The following is a 21,510-nucleotide window of genomic DNA, read 5'->3' as shown; positions in this document are numbered from 1 at the left end:
CACTAACAACCTATATTAGTAAAAAATAAAGAACCTCCAAAGACTTCATCTTCTCTCTCAAGAAAATAGAAAAAGAAGATCAAATTAAACCCAAAGCAAACCAAAGGAAGAAAATAATAAATATCAGAAAACAGTGAAATAGAATTTTTAAAAAAGTAATAGAGAAAATCAATGAAACTTAAAGTTAGGTCTTTAGACGTATCAGTAAATTTGATGAGTTGATAACTTCAACCAAACTGATAAGTGAAAAAGAAAAAAAACTGAAGAAACAAGTTATGAATATCAGGAATGATAGAGAGGGATCCCTGAAATCCTATAGATGATACAATGATGATAAGAAGATCTTATGAGCAATTTTATGCTTTGACTGAGGCATTTTTCTCCACTTTAACTCTGAGTATTTCCCTCTTAGCTTTTCCCTCACTCCCTTTTCCCAGACCACAGGTCTGTAAGGAGATGGGAGCCTTTTGTTTGGGCTCTAGCAGTGAGATATCCCCCCTGTTTGTGCAGCATCTGCCCGATCCTCTCCTGGTGCCAGTCCGTGGGGTTGGCACCTTTTTTACCTTGCTCCCACTCTTTCACTAAGTGGATAAGACTTGATTGTTACTTTTATTTTGGCTCCTTGTCCTAAGTGACCACCCTGACACCTGCTTGCTCAACAGGTATCCCACTGAAACCTCAGGACGGGCCCAAACAACCTGTGTTGTCAGATCCTTTCCCCTGCTAACAGCGCTGGATCCTAGGCCCCTGGCAGACAATATCAGTTAATGAGTGAATACATAATTGAAATACCAACGAAACAACTGGTTTATTACTTAGCAAGACATTGAAGAAATAATATTGTAATGAGTTAGAAAGGTTAAGCTAACTTTTATAAATGAGTCTGGTCACAAATGCTGAGGGATCTTGATTTCTTCAAAGAAATATTTTCATGGTTCTACTATAATGCTTTATTTTTGTCTCTGAAATATATAATTTAGAGAAGAAATTTAAGCTGTTAGCGTTGTATGACCCAAATGTTATGTAATATGTTAACCTGTAATTCTTAAATATCAAAAATTGTTTTTATTCTATTGGAACATGTAACCTGAAAACATAATTTACACTATTTGAACCAAAACTATAAGGTTTTCAAAGAGAGATTATATCAATTTTATTCAACAGTGTGTCCTGATCATTGAGCACAGTAGATCATTTTGAATTTTTACTAAGCAGATAAAATATTTTTACTAAGCAGATAAAATATTTTTATTTTTTTTGAATATTTTTTTCAATATTTTTATTGAATATGCCAATTTTAAGTAGTACCAACCATTTTAAAATTAGGGAGTGGAATGGGTAGTAAAAGCTGGAATTTGTGTAGTGACACAAAGTGCTTAGGTATTTATTATAGCTTCATTTATGGCAGCTCAAGAAAATTTAAGGTGTTGCTATGGTATTTGATGTATACTTTCAATCTTGATAATTTACCTTGTTATATTATAAACCTGAAATGTCGGGGAATATAGTATAATATACACAGAGGAACACATTTGTGTTTACATGAACTTATTTTCCTTATATCATGAAATTAACTATTTCTAAGAGTATTTCCTATATCCTACTATTCCTAATGTAAATTATACCCCCATATTCCTATCCTCTCCTTCAGAAGTTTTTTAAAAATTAAACTTATTTTTAGAACAGTGTTGTATTTACAAAAAAAGAAGATATTATAGTTTCTATGTACTCTACACCCAATTTCCACTATTGTCAACATCTTACATTAGTATTGTATATTTGTTCTAATTAATGAACCGGTATTTACATTTATTATTAACTAAAGTACCACATTTGTTAATATTTCTATAAAAATTAATAAACAGAAACCTCAATTAAAGAGTCGAGAGACCAGCAGGGGGAGCTCTCACGCCCTGTGACATAGCGGAGCCCAACATGTCCTTCCTAACAAGGGCTCAACCATGTAAAGCCACGGGTGGACTCTTTGTGTACTATGGCCCTTCCAAATCCCTTTTCCTCCTTATAAAAGCGTTCTCCTTCTCTTGCTGTGTGGGGACTTGCAAGTGGCTCTCCATGGTTGCAGACCCCAAAGTGCAAGTCTCTGCTGATCCCAAATAAACCCATCTTTGCTGGAGAAATACCTGGCAATGTCAACATTTCTATAGTTTATTCTTTTATGATTCAGTATCTCATTGTGAATACCACATTATATTTAATTGTCTGGTCTCCTTAGGCTCCTCTTGGCTGTGACACTTTCTTAGACTTTCCTTGTTCTGATACCATTGACAATTTTAAGGAATACTGATCTGATATTTTGTAGCATGCTCCTCTATTGGAATGTTTCTGCCGTTCTTCTCATAATTAGACCACTGCTATGCGTTTTTGTCAGGAGTATCACACAGGTAAAACGTCATTTCCATCGTTTCATATCAAGGGTACCTACTGTCAACATGATTCATGACTACTGATGTAGGTCTTGATCAGTTGGCTGAGGCAGTGTTTGCCAGGGTTCTAGACTGTATAGGTACCCCTCCCCACCTTTGATGCTGGCCTTTTGGGAAGAAGTTATGATGTGCAGCACACCTTTAGGGAGTGGGATTTATGGTCCACTTCTTTGAGGGTAGTGTATCTATGTCAATTATTTGGCATTCTTCTGTATGAGAGACTTGTTGCTACTCCCCCATTTATTTATTCAATCATTACGTCAGTAAGGACACTTGGATACTTACTTTGTACTTTGGTGTATAATCCAATACAATTTTATTAATTTTGTTTGGTCAGATTGTTCCAGCTTTGGCCATTTCAGTGAGCTCCTGTGTCCCTTTGACATATCCCCATCTTTTTTTTTTTTTTTTTTTAAATCTCTTACTTTCTGGAACTATGATATGTTCTGGGCTCATATATGTCCTGGCTCAGTCCTAGAATCAAACATTTCTTCAAGGAGCCCTGGCTAATTTTACTGGAGAACGGTGTTGGAAACCACAGTCTAGGCACCATATGTGCCCAGATCACTCTTTATTTCTCTACCCATTCATCTGTATCTATATGAAGCTAACTGTAGGTTCATTCTGATGTCTCTAACTTAAATCGATTATCATATGAGTAACCACTACCTTTTCTTCTGTATCTTCCTACTCCAATAGGAAGAAACAGTTCCCACCTTCAACATCCATTTCCATACATTTTCAGTTCCAGCATGCATGCATAGCAGCCCCAAACTTCTTATTTCGTATACACACAGGATGCAACTCTGTCAACTAGATCAACTAGAAAATATGCTTATCTGTGTATTCTTTATGTTTAGTGTTATAGGGTCATTTCCAAAGTTACCTAGATTTCCAAAGGTCCCCATCATTTACCCCCAGTGAGAACCCCCATCTCGTCTCACCCCTTCAGTGAGAACCTGTCACACATTTGTGATATACTTAGAGTCTTTCATCATAGTCTCCATTCCTTCCTGGAATACCTCAACCTCACAAGTGATTGTTTTAAGTTACTCTTAAAACTTAAGTTATTCAGGTTTACTCTTTGTGCTATTAAAGTTCAATTGGTTTTAACACCTGCACACTATCATGTATTCACAGTTACAGTATCATGCAGAATGGTTGTACTGCTCTGAAAATTCCTTGTGCGCTGTACACCTGAAACTAGCACACATTGTAAATCAACTATACTACAGTACAAATTAAAAATAAATAAAAATTCCTTGTGCTTCACCTTTTTGACCCTACTACCCTTTCCCCAAACCCTTGGCAACCTTTGATATTTTTATTATTTCTGTAGTTTTGCCTTTTCTAGAATGATGTATAATTTGAATTATCTGGTATGCACATTAATAGCAATCCAGCCCTTAAGACCTGTCTTACTCATTATGTTCAAAATATAAGCGTTTTCCTGATTTCTATCCCTATAACAAACTTAATGTGAATGGAATCATAGAGCATGTATTCCTTTGTATCTCTTTTTTCCTCAACCCTATGACTGTGTGTTCTACTCGTTTTATTTTACATAGCTGTAGTTTGATTTTTGTAACTGCTGACTAATATTATGTTCTCTCCTGTTGAAGTACAATGGGTTATTTATGATTTTTGTTTAAGATTAACGTGTTATGAACATAATTTAATTTGTATTTTGTTTGCAAATATGTACAGGTTTCTTTGGATGTGTACCGAGAGATCGATTTCAGTGAGACCTATCATATCTAAACTATATGATTAGATAGTAAATTCAAAGGTGAATTTACCAATTTATACTACCACCAATCTATACTTCCATTCATTTAAAGGCTTGTGCAGTTGAATTTGTGTTATTTTGAATCACATTACACAGATACCCACCAAGTTTTGATTGTTGATACTAAAGCCCTGCTAGAACCATTATTATTAATATCTTTAAAAGACCCTTAAAACTTTCAGTTACTTAGACTCAGTAATGGATCTTAATTTTTTCTTTTTCTTCTTGTGATTTATATATTAAATAGAATTTGGAAAGTGTATAATTTAGCTATTATGATAAAATTGCTATGTAATAGACAACGGTAACATCTCAGTGACATACAAACATAAGTACTAATTTGCAGGCTTACAAATCTGCAAGTTGGCTGGCACTTGGCTACTGTAGGGTGAGTCTGCAGGAATGTCTCTACTGGTCTTGACTCTGAGTGAAATGGGGATTAACAGACCCAGGCTGAGCTCTGCTCCAAGTGTCTCTCATCTCCTCTGGGGACCAATGAGTTGGCCGAGCATGAACTTCTCATCATCACTGCAGAGGCATATGAGGTCAAGGCCACAGGTACAAGCCTTTTCTCAGCCTCTGCTTACATCAGGGATATGAATATCCCATTTTTCAAAGTAAGTGACAAGTCCAAGTGGGAGGGTACTGAAAAGTTAAATGATAATGTATACGATGTTTAACTGCTGTTACTGGGGAATGAGCAAAGAGTTGGGTAATGATGCTGTTTACAACTCAAGATGTAAATTGGGTTTTACAGGGTCATGAACACATTATTTATATGCTATTTTTTCAAAACCGTGTTTCTTTTGTTTGACAAGTAGGAAACTTTTCCCATAACTATGCAAACATTTCCAGGTATATTAAGTGAATTTACATTTTCTTTTTTTTTTTTAACATCTTTATTGGAGTTTAATTGCTTTACAATGGTATGTTAGCTTCAGCTTCACAACAAAATGAATCAGTTATATACATACATATATTCCCATATCTCTTCCCGCTTGCGTCTCCCTCCCTCCCACCCTCCCTATCCCACCCCTCCAGGCGGTCACAAAGCACCGAGCTGATCTCCCTGTGCTATGCGGCTGCTTCCCACTAGCTATTTACCTTACGTTTGGTAGTGTATATATGTCCATGCCTCTTTATCGCTTTGTCACCGTTTACCCTTCCCCCTCCCCATAACCTCAAGTCCATTCTCTAGTAAGTCTGTGTCTTTATTCCTGTTTCACCCCTAGGTTTTTCATGACATTTTTTTTTTTAAATTCCATATATATGTGTTAGCATACGGTATTTGTCTCTCTCTTTCTGACTTACTTCACTCTGTATGACAGACTCTAGGTCTATCCACCTCATTACAAATAGCTCAATTTCGTCTCTTTTTATGGCTGAGTAATATTCCATTGTATATATGTGCCACATCTTCTTTATCCATTCATCCGATGAAGGACACTTAGGTTGTTTCCATCTCCGGGCTATTGTAAATAGAGCTGCAATGAACATTTTGGTACATGACTCTTTTTGAATTATGGTTTTCTCAGGGTATATGCCCAGTAGTGGGATTGCTGGGTCATATGGTAGTTCTATTTGTAGCTTTTTAAGGAACCTCCATACTGTTCTCCACAGTGGCTGTATCAATTTACATTCCCACCAACAGTGTAAGAGGGTTCCCTTTTCTCCACACCCTCTCCAGCATTTATTGTTTCTAGATTTTTTGATGATGGCCATTCTGACTGGTGTGAGATGATATCTCAGTGTAGTTTTGATTTGCATTTCTCTCATGATTAGTGATGTTGAGCATTCTTTCATGTGTTTGTTGGCACTCTGTATATCTTCTTTGGAGAAATGTCTATTTAGGTCTTCTGCCCATTTTTGGATTGGGTTGTTTGTTTTTTTGTTATTAAGCTGCATGAGCTGCTTATAAATTTTGGAGATCAATCCTTTGTCAGTTGCTTCATTTGCAAATATTTTCTCCCATTCTGAGGGTTGTCTATTGGTCTTCTTTATGGTTTCCTTTGCTGCGCAAAAGCTTTTAAGTTTCATTAGGTCCCATTTGTTTACTCTTGTTTTTATTTCCATTTCTCTAGGAGGTGGGTCAAAAAGGACCTTGCTGTGATTTATGTCATAGAGTGTTCTGCCTATGTTTTCCTCTAAGAGTTTGATAGTTTCTGGCCTTACATTTAGGTCTTTAATCCATTTTGAGCTTATTTTTGTGTATGGTGTTAGGGAGTGATCTAATTTCATACCTTTACATGCAGCTGTCCAGTTTTCCCAGCACCACTTATTGAATAGGCTGTCCTTTCTCCACTGTACATTTCTGCCTCCTTTGTCAAAGATAAGGTGACCATATGTGCGTGGGTTTATCTCTGGGCTTTCTATCCTGTTCCATTGATCTATCTTTCTGTTTTTGTGCCAGTACCATACCGTCTTGATAACTGTAGCTTTGTAGTATAGTCTGAAGTCTGGGAGCCTGATTCCTCCAGTTCCTTCTTTCGTTCTCAAAATTGCTTTGGCTATTCGGGGTCTTTTGTGTTTCCATACAAATTGCAAAATTTTTTGTTCTAGTTCTGTGAAAAATGCCAGTGGTAGTTTGATAGGGATTGCATTGAATCTATAGATTGCTTTCGGTAGTAGAGTCATTTTCACAATGTTGATTCTTCCAATCCAAGAACATGGTATATCTCTCCATCTATTTGTATCGTCTTTAATTTCTTTCATCAGTGTCTTATAATTTTCTGCATACAGATCTTTTGTCTCCTTAGGTAGGTTTATTCCTAGATATTTTATTCTTTTTGTTGCAATGGTAAATGGGAGTGTTTTCTTGATTTCACTTTCAGATTTTTCATCATTAGTATATAGGAATGCCAGAGATTTCTGTGCATTAATTTTGTATCCTGCCACTTTACCAAATTCATTGATTAGCTCTAGTAGTTTTCTGGTAGCATCTTTAGGGTTCTCTATGTATAGGATCATGTCATCTGCAAACAGTGACAGCTTTACTTCTTCTTTTCCGATTTGGATTCCTTTTATTTCCTTTTCTTCTCTGATTGCTGTGGCTAAAACTTCCAAAACTATGTTGAATAAGAGTGGTGAGAGTGGGCAACCTTGTCTTGTTCCTGATCTTAGTGGAAATGCTTTCAGTTTTTCACCATTGAGGATGATGTTTGCTGTGGGCTTGTCATATATGGCCTTTATTATGTTGAGGAAAGTTCCCTCTATGCCTACTTTCTGGAGGGTTTTTATCATAAATGGGTGTTGAATTTTGTCAAAAGCTTTCTCTGCATCTATTGAGATGATCATATGGTTTTTCTCCTTCAGTTTGTTAATATGGTGTATCACATTGATAGATTTGCGTATATTGAAGAATCCTTGCATTCCTGGAATAAACCCCACTTGATCATGGTGTATGATCCTTTTAATGTGCTGTTGGATTCTGTTTGCTAGTATTTTGTTGAGGATTTTTGCATCTATGTTCATCAGTGATATTGGCCTGTAGTTTTCTTTCTTTGTGACATCCTTGTCTGGTTTTGGTATCAAGGTGATGGTGGCCTCGTAGAAGGAGTTTGGGAGTGTTCCTCCCTCTGCTATATTTTGGAAGAGTTTGAGAAGGATAGGTGTTAGCTCTTCTCTAAATGTTTGATAGAATTCGCCTGTGAAGCCATCTGGTCCTGGGCTTTTCTTTGTTGGAAGATTTTTAATCACAGTTTCTATTTCAGTGCTTGTGATTGGTCTGTTCATATTTTCTATTTCTTCCTGATTCAGTCTTGGCAGGTTGTGCATTTCCAAGAATTTGTCCATTTCTTCCAGATTGTCCATTTTATTGGCATAGAGTTGCTTGTAGTAATCTCTCATGATCTCTTTTATTTCTGCAGTGTCAGTTGTTACCTCTCCTTTTTCATTTCTAATTCTATTGATTTGAGTCTTCTCCCTTTTTTTCTTGATGAGTCTGGCTAGTGGTTTATCTATTTTGTTTATCTTCTCAAAGAACCAGCTTTTAGTTTTATTGATCTTTGCTATTGTTTCCTTCATTTCTTTTTCATTTATTTCTGATCTGATTTTTATGATTTCTTTCCTTCTGCTAGCTTTGGGGTTTTTTTGTTCTTCTTTCTCTAATTGCTTGAGGTGCAAAGTTAGGTTGTTTATTCGAGATGTTTCCTGCTTCTTAAGGTGGGCTTGTATTGCTATAAACTTCCCCCTTAGAACTGCTTTTGCTGCATCCCACAGGTTTTGGGTCGTTGTGTCTCCATTGTCGTTTGTTTCTAGGTATTTTTTGATTTCCTCTTTGATTTCTTCAGTGGTCACTTCATTATTAAGTAGTGTATTGTTTAGCCTCCATGTGTTTGTATTTTTTACAGATCTTTTCCTGTAATTGATATCTAGTCTCATGGCGTTGTGGTCAGAAAAGATACTTGATACAATTTCAATTTTCTTAAATTTACCAAGGCTTGATTTGTGACCCAAGATATGATCTATCCTGGAGAATGTTCCATGAGCACTTGAGAAAAATGTGTAGTCTGTTGTTTTTGGATGGAATGTCCTATAAATATCAATTAACTCCATCTCGTTTAATGTATCATTTAAAGCTTGTGTTTCCTTATTTATTTTCATTTTGGATGATCTGTCCATTGGTGAAAGTGGGGTGTTAAAGTCCCCTACTATGAATGTGTTACTGTCGATTTCCCCTTTTATGGTTGTCAGTATTTGCCTTATGTATTGAGGTGCACCTAAGTTGGGTGCATAAATATTTACAATTGTTATATCTTCCTCTTGGATCGATCCCTTGATCATTATGTAGTGTCCTTCTTTGTCTCTTCTAATAGTCTTTGTTTTAAAGTCTATTTTGTCTGATATGAGAATTGCTACTCCAGCTTTCTTTTGGTTTCCATTTGCATGAAATACCTTTTTCCATCCCCTTACTTTCAGTCTGTATGTGTCTCTAGGTCTGAAGTGGGTCTCTTGTAGACAGCAAATATATGGGTCTTGTTTTTGTATCCATTCAGCCAATCTGTGTCTTTTGGTGGGAGCATTTAGTCCATTTACATTTAAGGTAATTATCGATATGTGTGTTCCTATTCCCATTTTCTTAATTGTTTTGGGTTCATTATTGTAGGTCCTTTCCTTCTTTTGTGTTTCTTGCCTAGAGAAGTTCCTTTAGCAGTTGTTGTAGAGCTGGTTTGGTGGTGCTGAACTCTCTCAGCTTTTGCTTGTCTGTAAAGGTTTTAATTTCTCCATCAAATCTGAATGAGATCCTTGCTGGGTAAAGTAATCTTGGTTGCAGGTTTTTCTCCTTCAACACTTTCAATATGTCCTGCCACTCCCTTCTGGCTTGCAGAGTTTCTGCTGAAAGATCAGCTGTTAACCTTATGGGGATTCCCTTGTGTGTTATTTGTTGTTTTTCCCTTGCTGCTTTTAATATGTTTTCTTTGTATTTAATTTTTGACAGTTTGATTAATATGTGTCTTGGCGTATTTCTCCTTGGATTTATCCTGTATGGGACTCTCTGTGCTTCCTGGACTTGATTAACTATTTCTTTTCCCATATTAGGGAAGTTTTCAACTATAATCTCTTCAAATATTTTCTCAGTCCCTTTCTTTTTCTCTTCTTCTTCTGGAACCCCTATAATTCGAATGTTGGTGCGTTTAATGTTGTCCCAGAGGTCTCTGAGACTGTCCTCAGTTCTTTTCATTCTTTTTTCTTTTTTCTGCTCTGCAGTAGTTATTTCCACTATTTTATCTTCCAGGTCACTTATCCGTTCTTCTGCCTCAGTTATTCTGCTACTGATCCCATCTAGAGTACTTTTAATTTCATTTATTGTGTTGTTCATCGTTGCTTGTTTCATCTTTAGTTCTTCTAGGTCCTTGTTAACTGATTCTTGCAATTTGTCCATTCTATTGTCCATTCTATCTCCAAGATTTTGGATCAACCTTACTATCATTATTCTGAATTCTTTTTCAGGTAGACTGCCTATTTCCTCTTCATTTGTTAGGTCTGGTGGGTTTTTATCTTGCTCCTTCATCTGCTGTGTGTTTTTCTGTCTTTTCATTTTGCTTGTCTTACTGTGTTTGGGGTCTCCTTTTTTGCAGGCTGAAGGTTCGTAGTTCCTGTTGTTTTTTGTGTCTGTCCCCAGTGGCTAAGCTTGGTTCAGTGGGTTGTGTAGGCTTCCTGGTGGAGGGTACTAGTGCCTGTGTTCTGGTGTATGAGGCTGGATCTTGTCTTTCTGGTGGGCAGGTCCACGTCTGGTGGTGTGTTTTGGGGTGTCTGTAGACTTACTATGATTTTGGGCAGCCTCTCTGCTAATGGGTGGGGTTGTGTTCCTGTCTTGCTAGTTGTTTGGCATAGGATGTCCAGCACTGTAGCTTGCTGGTCGTTGAGTGAAGCTGGGTGCTGGTGTTGAGATGGAGATCTCTCGGAGATTTTTGCTGTTTGATATTACGTGCAGCTGGGAGGCCTCTTGTGGACCAGTGTCCTGAAGTTGGCTCTCCCACCTCAGAGGCACAGCACTGACTCCTGGCTGCAGCACCAAGAGCCTTTCATCCACAGGGCTCCTTAATTTGGGATGATTCGTTGTCTATTCAGGTATTCCACAGATGCAGGATATATCAAGTTGATTGTGGAGCTTTAATCCGCTGCTTCTGAGGCTGCTGGGAGAGATTTCCCTTTCTCTTCTTTGTTCTGACAGTTCCCAGGGGCTCAGCTTTGGATTTGGCCCCGCCTGTGCGTGTAGGTCGCCGGAGGGCATCTGTTCTTTGCTCAGACAGGACGGGGTTAAAGGAGCCGCTGATTCGGAGGCTCTGGCTCACCCAGGCCGGGGGGTAGGGAGGGTCACGGAGTGCGGGGCGGGCCTGCAGCGGCAGAGGCCGGCGTGACGCTGCAGCCTGAGGGCGCCGTGCGCTCTCCCGGGGGAGCCGTCCCTGGATCCCGGGACCCTGGCAGTGGCGGGCTGCACAGGCTCCCCGGAAGGGCGTGTGGCTAGTGACCTGTGCTCGCACACAGGCCTCCTGGCGGCAGCAGCAGCGGCCTCAGCGTCCCATGTCCGTCTCTGGGCTCCGCAATCTTAGCCGCGGCTCGCGCCCGTCCCTGGAGCTCTCTCAAGCAGCGTTCTTAATCCCCTCTCCTCGTGCAGCAGGAAACAAAGAGGGACGTAAAAGTCTCTTGCCTCTTCGGCAGGTCCAGACCCCTCCCTGGACTCTCTCCCGGCCAGCCGCGGCGCACCAACGCCCTGCAGGCTGTGTTCACGCCGCCAACTTCAGTCCTGTCCCGGCGCTCCGACAAAAGCCGGAGCTTCAGCTCCCAGTCCCGCCCGCCCCGGCGGGCGAGCAGACAAGCCTCTCGGCTGGTGAGTGCCGGTCGGCCCGATCCTCTGCGCTGGAATCTGTCCGCTTTGCCCTCCGCACCCCTGTTGCTGTGTTCTCCTCCGCGGCTCCCAAGCTCCCCTACTCCGCCTCCCGAAGTCTCCACCCGCGAAGGGGCTTCCTAGTGTGTGGACACTTTTCCTCCTTCACAGCTCTCTCCCGCTGGTGCAGGACCCGTCCCTATCCTTTTGTCTCTGTTTAGTTTTTTCTTTTGCCCTAACCAGGTACGTGGGGGGTTCCTTGCCTTTTGGGAGGTCTGAGGTCTTCTGCCAGCGTTCAGTAGGTGCTCCGTAGGAGTTGTTCCACGCGTAGATGTACTTCTGGTGTATCTGTGGAGAGGAAGGTGATCTCCGCGTCTTACTCTTCCGCCATCTTCCCGGAAGTCCTCTACATTTTCATGTGTAATCACTTGTGTAGATTCTGAAAAATGAGCTAAGACACCAAGCTACAAATATTTGGATTAAATGACCATCATGTTTTATTTAAGAAGCAAGAGTTCATTACATAAGATTTTAGAACTGACTACTCATTTTAACTGTTTTCAGATGTATATTCAAAGAGGTACCCCTTGTGGGGTGATTCCCTTGTGACTGATGTTATGATGAGACTAAGAACTGTCTTACAAGAAATATTCTGACAGACACTGTCTTGATTAAGATGTGCTCTAATTAAGATAAGTGAGGCTGCTTAGTCATTTGTTTGGCATGATGAGCCCTGAATCTTCAGAATAATGCTAAAAGTAATGAAAAATCTTCCATTTTCTTATTGAGGCCACAAATTAGATTTAGAGTGGATAGCTTGCCCACCTGTGCTATAACCATGCCTTATTAGAAGGCACTGATGCTGCAATTTCATTACCATTGTTACTGATCTCTCGATAAAATGGACCATGCTGACTATTGGACATCATACAAGGAAGCCAGTCAGCAGGATTTGTTCCACCAAAAAGTGTTTTTTAAACAAGGTTAAGCCTAATTGGTACTGATATATTTTCATTTATTTGACAATGCTATCATTTTTTTTGATTACTCCATTTAGATTCTCCAAAGAAATTACACAGTACATTGCACTTTGACATTCACCACTATCACTTGATTGGGAACACCTTTTCTTAGTATCTGTGTTAGTTTTCTGTTGCTATGTAACAGATTACCCCAGACTTAGGGTCTTAACACAACAAAAATGTGTTATCTCAGAGTTCCCATGGGCCAGGATTCCAGGTGTGGGCTCACTAGACCCTCTTCTCAGAGTCTGTCCATGCTGAAACCCACGTGTCAGTTAGGGTTGTTATCTAACTCGAGGTTCAGGGTCTTCTTCCCAGTTCATTAAGGTTATGGGCAGAGTTCACTTCCTGCAGATAAAGTACCAACATGTCCATGTTCTTGCTGGCTTTCGGCCAGGGGTTGCTATCAGCTCCTGGAGTATCATTTCCATAAAGTCATTATTTTACTTACAAAAGAAACAAGGAGTACAGAGTATGATTTCAACCCACACAATGCAAAGAAAACATTCAAAAATTTGAATCCTCATTTTAGAAAAATTAGTATTTAATAACATACACTTTATGATAGAATCTCAAATTGCAATGTTAGGTAATTTGGGCAATGCATCTTACTAAATTATGGGTGATACCTTTTCCTGAATGTTTTTAAAGCATAGGCCCATTGATGTGGTTTTCATAATTGTCTTAAAGGCTAAAGTTGGGAACTTATAAGGAACAAGACGTGGAATTCTGCTACCTGAAGGGACCCAAGCCCTAATATACAGGAATAATCCTAGAGATTGCAAGACTTCAGGGGGGAAAACCACATAGAGAGGCTGAATCCAAAGCATAAGGGCTGTAACGTGCACAAACTGGGGATTTCAGAAAAGCTCCTACATCTGAAGGCACTGTTTCAGTAAACTTTACTGACTGATTCATGAAGTAAGTGGTGATTCAATCATCATTTTGATGCTAGGTGAATCCCAGGACAGTCTGCACAACCATTAGAGAGGGGAAATCTCAGGAATGGCTGAGTTTAATGTGAATAGGTATCAACCCAAATTATAAATGAACAATAAATATGCACAATTATTTATGTGCGTGAGTATGAACTTAAATTCACATTTACCATTATTCGGTGTCTTCTGGGACACACTTTCAGAAGATAGTCTTTGAAACACTCCACTCTCACATCTGCAATTTTTTCCTTATAATGGAAAATCCCTTTCTGGTGTTTGTTTAGTCATATAATGTAACTTTAGTGTGAATTCAGGAAAGTGTTAATTTGAATTGGCTAGAAACAAATCAGTTGCCATTTTTGCACAAAGATCTTAGAATAAAAGCCACAGTTAAAGCCCATTTAATGATTTGGGGAAGGCATTTTTATTCATGTGAAAAAGATACCAGCTTTTATAACCCCAGCTACTTAATAAGATTTTCTAATATTTTTTAATTTAAAATTTTTATTGAGGTATAGTTGACATCCAGCATCATTATTAGTTTCAGCTATAAAAGTTAATGATTTTATATTTGTCTATATTGTGAAATGATCGTCACAGTAAGTCTAGGGAACATTCATCACCATTCATAGTTACAGAATTTTTTATTGTGGTAAGAATTTTTAAGATTTACTCTCAGTAACTTTCAAATATGCAATATCGTATTATTAGCTATAGTCACCATGCTGTACATTATATCCCGAGGACTCACTTATTTTATAACTGGAAGTTTGTACCTTTTGATCTCCTCCATTCATATGGCCCAGTCATCACTCCTCCACCTCTGGCAACCACCTATTTATTCTTTGTATTTATGAGTGCTTTTATATTTTTTTTAAAGATTCCACATATAAGTGAGATCAGATAGTATTTCTTTTTCTCAAACTTCTTTTACTTAGTAGAATGCCTTCAAAGTCCACCCATGTTGTCACAAATGGCAAGATTTTCTTCTTTTGTATGGCTGAATAAATAATATTCCACTGTGTGTGTGTGTGTGTGTGTGTGTGTGCTGTTTTTTAAATCCATTCACCCTTTGATGGTCTCTTAGGTTGTTTCCATATCTTGGCTATTGTGAATAATACTGCAATGAACATGTGGATGCATATATATTTTCAAATTAGTGTTTTTATTTTCTTCGCATAAATACCCAGGGGTGGAATTGCTGGTTAATATGATAGTCCTATTTTTAATTTTTGAGGACCCTCTGCTGTTTTCCATAGTGGCTGCACCAATTTCATTCTCACCAACAGTGCACAAGGGTTCCCTTTTCTATAAATTCTCACCGGCATTTGCTATTTCTTGTCTTTTTGATAGTAGCCATTTTGACAGGTTTAAAATGGTGCCTCATTGTGGTTTTGACTTGCATTCCTCTGATGCTGAACATCTTTTCATGTACTTGTTGGCCATCTATATGTCTTTTTTGGGAAAATATCTATTCAGATCCTCTGCCCATTTTTTAATTGGATTTTTTTCTCTATGAAGTTGTCTGAGTTCTTTATCTATTTTGGCTATTAACCTCTTATCAGGCATATGATTTATGATATTTTCTCCCATTCAGTAGGTTGCCTTTTTATTCTGTTGATGGTTTCCTTTGCTGTGCAGAAGCTTTTTAGTTTGATGTTGTTCCACATCCTTCTTTTTGCTTTTGTCACCTTTGCTTTTGGTGTCACATCCAAAAGACCATGGCCAGGACTGATATCAAGGAGCATACTGACTGTGTTATCTTCTAGTGGTTTTATGGTTTTAGGTCTTACATTAAAGTCTTTACTCCACTTTGAGTTACTTTTTGTGTGTGTGTGGTATAAGCTAGTGGCCCAGTTTCATTCTTTTGTATGTGGCTGTTCAGTTTTCCCAACACCATTTATTGAAGAGACTGTCCTTTCCCCTTTGTATATTCTTGCCTCTTTTGTTACAGATTACTTGACCATACGTGTGTGAGTTTATTTCTGGGCTCTCTATCCTGTTCCACTGAACCATGTGTTTTCTTTTATGCCAGCACCATACTGTTTTTGTTACTGTAGCTTTGCAGTATAGTGTGGAATCAGGGAGTGATGCCTCCAGCTTTGCTCTTCTTTCTTAAGATGGTTTGGCTATTTGGGGTATTTTGTGTTTCCATACAAAAGGATCCCCACAGAGACTCCTAGCTGCTGTAACAGCAAATCTATTACTCTTTCCTCTCTCTCTTTCCAGGAAACCAAACTATAAGCAATTCCTATTCATTCTACCTTTAAAAAATTTTTCACATATGTCTGCCTCACTGGATATTTATGGTTTCCACCCAAATCTAGGTCACCAGCATATTTTTATGGGGCCTAATGAACAGCCTGATGGATTTTCTCTCTTGTGAGTGATCCCTACAAAATCCATTCTCCATGGCACTCTGTCAAAGATGCAGATGTGCTCATGTGACTCGTTCATTTAACATATTTTATTTATTCCCCATTGCATTGAAAAGTAAAACCCAAAAAGCTATGTAAGTCTTCTGTTATCTGGCCCCTGCATACCGCCTAACCCTCATCCCATACGATTCCCTCACCCAGCCAACTGTTGTCACACAGTTATTTCTGGATTAATAAGGCATTTTATTATCTCTTTTCCTTATGACCTGTCACATATTATCCATAGACTTTGTGCCAGGATCCTCTTCCTCATTCCTTTTGCTCATTATGTGACTAACATTAATCATTCTTCAGCTCTAATTCTAAATCAGTTTCTCAGGGAGGTCTGCCTTGAACTTCATATTTAATTAGGCAAAATACTACTTTGACATCTATGATTTCACAATCTCAGCACTTATCACAGATTGTTTTAAGCTCTAGTTTAATTGTCTGCCTTCTCTAGTATATCATAAGATGAGAGGAGCAGACCATGTCTTTCTTATCTGATTTGTTTCCCAGAATATACTGTTTGAGACAGACAGAAAAGGAAGTAATGAACAATTATGGAAGGAAGGAAGAAAGGAATGGAGGGAGGGAAGGAGGGAGGGAGAAGAGAATAGAAAATACATTTTTAAAAAAACTTCTTTTTGGAAAGGAACAGGGTATACATTAATGAGTCAAATATTAGGCAAAAGGAACCATCAAAGGCTTTGAATAAGGAAGTGATAATATCAGATGCAACCTTTAGCAAGTTTAATTGATAACGTTGGAAGAGTAGATTTAGAGACCAAGGATGAAGGAGGCCTGTTTTCTAGAGCCTGTGGGGAGAAAGTGAATCTGAATTAAGATAGTTGCATCAAAATGTAAAGAAAGAGATTTATGTTTGAGGTACTCTGATCTTTACAATTATAGGAATTGGAAAATAGTTAAATGGAAAGAAGCTGAGATTCAGGTTAGTGTGAGAAAAGAAGCCAAAACTGACTTTGAGCCTTTGACTTCAAAAAATTAATAAAATAGTATTGACCAAAAAATGCTTAGCTATTTGCTAGCTAAAAAAATCTAGGAAAGAAATCACAAATTTGGAATATGGGTAAAACATTTCTAAGGAGACTTTTTGTTCATAAAAGGAATTTAGGTTAGAGATGAAAATATGCACATCATTTGAAATTCTCAGCAATCTGGTGAAAAAACTAAATATATCTTTTTCTGCAGAAAAGCAGATGCAAAGAAATATCTAATACGCTTACTGACAAAGATGGTCTTCACAATTCCCTCAGCTTCACTAAAGTTTAAATGGGTTTCTTTCCACCTATAAGCCCTTGACCTCTCTTTTCTTAATGCATTTACTTTAGAAAACTTACAATGGTAAATTCTCTTAGATCTGCCTCTTTGAGATATAAATCTTCTCCCAGCTTCTTGTCCGTTTTACAACCCAAAAAGCCTTTCTCAGGAACCCAGGATCCACCCCTGTGAAATGTAATCATCAAGAAAGACAGGGACCCTATCTTGTAGTCTCTGTGGAAAATAGGAGCCCAATTTCAGAAAACACCAGTTAGCAAATGCAGATGGCTTCATCACATTGACCAATGCCCTCGACCCCCTGTGTCCACCAGTACTTTCCACCAGCTCAACCCAAGGAGTAAAAGTCGCCCTACTTTGTTTCAGTGGATTTGAGTTCAGTCTCTCTCACCTATTATAATAGCCTTGACCTTTATTGCATCTTAGATTTAAATAAAGTCTTAGGCTCAGAATCTGCCTAAGTTTTCACAGCCAATGGGACTCAAACTGCTATATACATTTAGGGGGTAAGAAATCAGAGTCTGGTGTGCCTTGTAAATGCCAACCAGTTGTGGTGTTACCTGCTAACAGGAAAGACCCCGTGGTATGTGCCTGTAGATCATCACCTTTGGTTTGTCTTTAAGTCTGCATCAGGTTTCTTCCCTTGGAAATTTTCCTTTAAAGACACACAAAAGAAATAAATAATGTACTGCTTTTGAATGAATGACCGTCCTCACACCCCCAGCCCCTTGCAGTGCCTGATATGGTCACTCAGGAAATGCCCATTATGCTACTTTTCTTTTCCTCTTTGATAGATTTGGAGGATGAGAAAATGGTAAGAAGCACATACTTGCAAAGAACTTCCATTAGCAGTGTATGATATTTGCAAGTGAATCTCTATTTGGCCATTAGCTTTTTCAGAATATGCTAAAAATCAGCAGAAATGAGAACATGTGTTTAAAATGCCCCGTTTAGTGACTGAATACATAAACTCTAATTCCTTAGCAGAAATGCATTAAATGGCAAATGTTACTCCAAGTAGCATCACCATTTTGGGCAAAGAAAGCATCAGGTCTTTAATCCTACAAGGACTAGTATAAATGTCATCAAGAGTCAAGTTCTTCCTGTAGCTGGAAAGCTATGAAGCCAAATGTGGTATTTAAATGGAATGATATCACATGTGTCTCAGGGACCACACATTATTACCAGCCGCTCAATCTGGCAGATTTATTAGACTTGACTTGCAATATCAATGATTGTTATAACTTTCCTTTCTACATCTATTCTCTGAGGCTCTTTCTTCTCAATTGTTAGGTAAATTTTTAGTACATATTAGGTTATTAATAAGCTACCTCTGAATATCTTAATTATATATAGTTTTATTAAATTTATTATGTATTTTTAATGCACACTTCACACCACTAATCTTTTCTCCTCAGTCATGTTTTCTCACTGAAGAGCCTTTGTGCTTTTTTTTTTTTTTTTTTTTTTTTTTGCTGTACGCGGGCCTCTCACTGTTGTGGCCTCCCCCATTGTGGAGCACAGGCTCCGGATGCGCAGGCTCAGCAGCCATGGCTCACGGGCCCAGCCGCTCCGCGGCATTTGGGATCTTCCCGGACCGGGGCACGAACCCGTGTCCCCTGCATCGTCAGGCGGACTCTCAACCACTGCGCCACCAGGGAAGCCCGCCTTTGTGCTTTTAAGAATATCTCATTTAATAAAATATATGTAAAATCTCTCTATGCCTCTTTTTTCTCATTTTGGGGATAAATATTTGAAGTTTAAATTTATGGTACCTTTTGTCCATAAAATTTTATGGTTGTGATTTTACCTCTGACTTTTTAATAGGAATAAAATTCTAAGATTCTGGAATCAACTTGGAGAATCCAGTGCAGCTGATTCTCCAGTCAAATGTAACTCCATAAGTGAGCCCAGAAAATGGCTAGCTCACCCCGAGAATTAATAATAATTTTAACCTTGAAGAAAAAATCATTTCCGTTATTTAAAAGCAGTGAACTTTGGAATAGTTTAGCGATAAGTAACTGATAGAAGAAATAACATGTTTCACAACAAAAACCTGAGCCTGCATCTTTGGCTTTGAGGCAGTGTGACAGGCAGAGCTGGAACGGCGCCCAGGGGCATACAAAGAAAGCCTAGAAGAGCAAAGAGGAATTGCTCTTGGAAGTTGGAGCAAAGGTGACTCAACGTTATGTAATTGAAGAACAATTGGAAAAACCTTTACCAAGAATAACTAGAAAAATAGAAAGTGCACTTAACTCACTTGTAGATCTGGCTTAGGAGATTTTCATGCAGTATAATAAAACGTTACATTACAACTTTATAGCTACATGTGCTAAAACACAGGAAGGGACATGAATCTGTTCATGAATCTGTTCAGTTGCAAGCAAAATTTAGAGGAAAATTTAGATGATTTCGAGGATCAAAAATAAAAATGGGGCTTCCCTGGTGGCGCAGTGGTTGAGAGTCCGCCTGCCGATGCAGGGGACACGGGTTCGTGCCCCGGTCCAGGAAGATCCCACATGCCGCGGAGCAGCTGGGCCGGTGAGCCATGGCCGCTGAGCCTGCGCGTCCGGAGCCTGTGCTCCACAACGGGAGAGGCCACAACAGTGAGAGGCCAGCGTACCGCAAAGAAAAAAAATAAAAATAAAAATGTTACTCATCTCTAGCCTCTGATTGGGAAAATATTCACAATGTGAAACCAGACCTGGGGCTAAAGATTAAATCAAGCATGTGACTTTAACACCCTTTCTTAAGATCTTGTTTTCCAGCAAGAGAAAAGGGGGCTCAAAGAATTGTTAGGAAATTGACACCCCCCGGGGGCTCACATACATTCCAAAACTTCACTTGGTGTCTTAAAAAAATTAGGGATCTTGTTTTGGGGTGAGAGATCACAATCAGATTCAAAGGAAAGAGGCAACATTTTTAAGGGAGTTTTGCCAGTAAAAATACCACCAGATTACATTAAAAGAGAAGAGACAGCTCAAAATTAAAGGGACTCCCAGGTTTTTACAAGAAGAAAACAAGATGAAAAAACGTTACACATTTGAACTTTGGCCATTTACACCGGATCAGTTATACTTCCTGAAAAGGAAAGTGACTTCAAAGGGCAGAGCCAAGAGCTCAGGAGGTGGAGCCAAGTGCTGAGGGGAAAGGTGGGTGAGGAAGCCCTACGCAGGCGCAGAAATGAGTCCTGTTCCAGAAGCATTCCCTGCCCTGGAGGAGCAGAACTGGCAGCATGGAGCTGGATAACCGTTAGGATGATTATGGACCAAGGACTGCTGTGTGCTTTTCCTTCTTCCCATTGTTTTTAAAGATTTATTTATTATTTATTTATTTAATTTATTTTTGGATCTGTCGGGTCTTAGTTGCGGCACGCGGGATGTTTCCTTGTGGCACGCGGGCTTCGCTCTAGTTGTGGTGTAAGGGTTTTCTCTTCTCCAGTTGTGGCACACAGGCTCCAGAGCGCGTGGGCTCTGTAGTTTGCAGCACGTGGGCGCTAGTTGAGGCGCGCAAGCTCAGTCGTGGCGCGTCGGCTTAGTTGCCCCGTGGCATGTGGGATCTTAGTTCCCTGATCAGGTATCAAACCCGTGTCCCCTGCATTGTAAGGGAGATTCTATTTGTTTTTTGCGGTACGCGGGCCTCTCACTGCTGTGGGCTCTCCCCTTGCGGAGCACAGGCTCCGGACGCGCAGGCTCAGCGGCCATGGCTCACGAGCCCAGCTGCTCCGCGGCACGTGGGATCTTCCCGGACCGGCGCACGAACCCATGTCCCCTGCATCAGCAGGCAGACTCTCAACCACTGTGCCACCAGGGAAGCCCTAAGGCAGATTCTTTACCACTGGACCACCAGGGAAGTCCCTCCTTCTTCCCATTTTGAATTAATTGATCCTCTAAATTTTGCTGTCATCCTGTCCCAGTCTCACAAATGTGCTCTGTATCCCTGTCTCTATGTGTTGGGGGAAGTTTCTTTGATGTTCACAGCTCTTTGGATCAGCATAGCTGTACCCAGGGCCTCTTCCCTATATGGACCATAGGCAGGTCACAAGGCACTGGAGTTTGACCTTGATGCCATAAATGAGATTAACTGGGATCTGTGGGGTGGTGAATATATTTTCTACAGGGAGCAATGGAAGCAATTGTGGCTGGAGGATGGTCTGTGGTAGATTAAGCACAGCCATAAATTTTTTTTTTGGTTCCTTCCATCTTTAATTCCACCCTGTGTTGAATCTGGGGTAGCCTTCTGACATATATTCACTAACTACATGTGGCAGAAGT

This window comes from Lagenorhynchus albirostris, chromosome 7 (genome assembly GCF_949774975.1).
Source record: "Lagenorhynchus albirostris chromosome 7, mLagAlb1.1, whole genome shotgun sequence".
Classification (NCBI taxonomy): domain Eukaryota; kingdom Metazoa; phylum Chordata; class Mammalia; order Artiodactyla; family Delphinidae; genus Lagenorhynchus; species Lagenorhynchus albirostris.
This window is presented reverse-complemented; position numbering follows the sequence as displayed.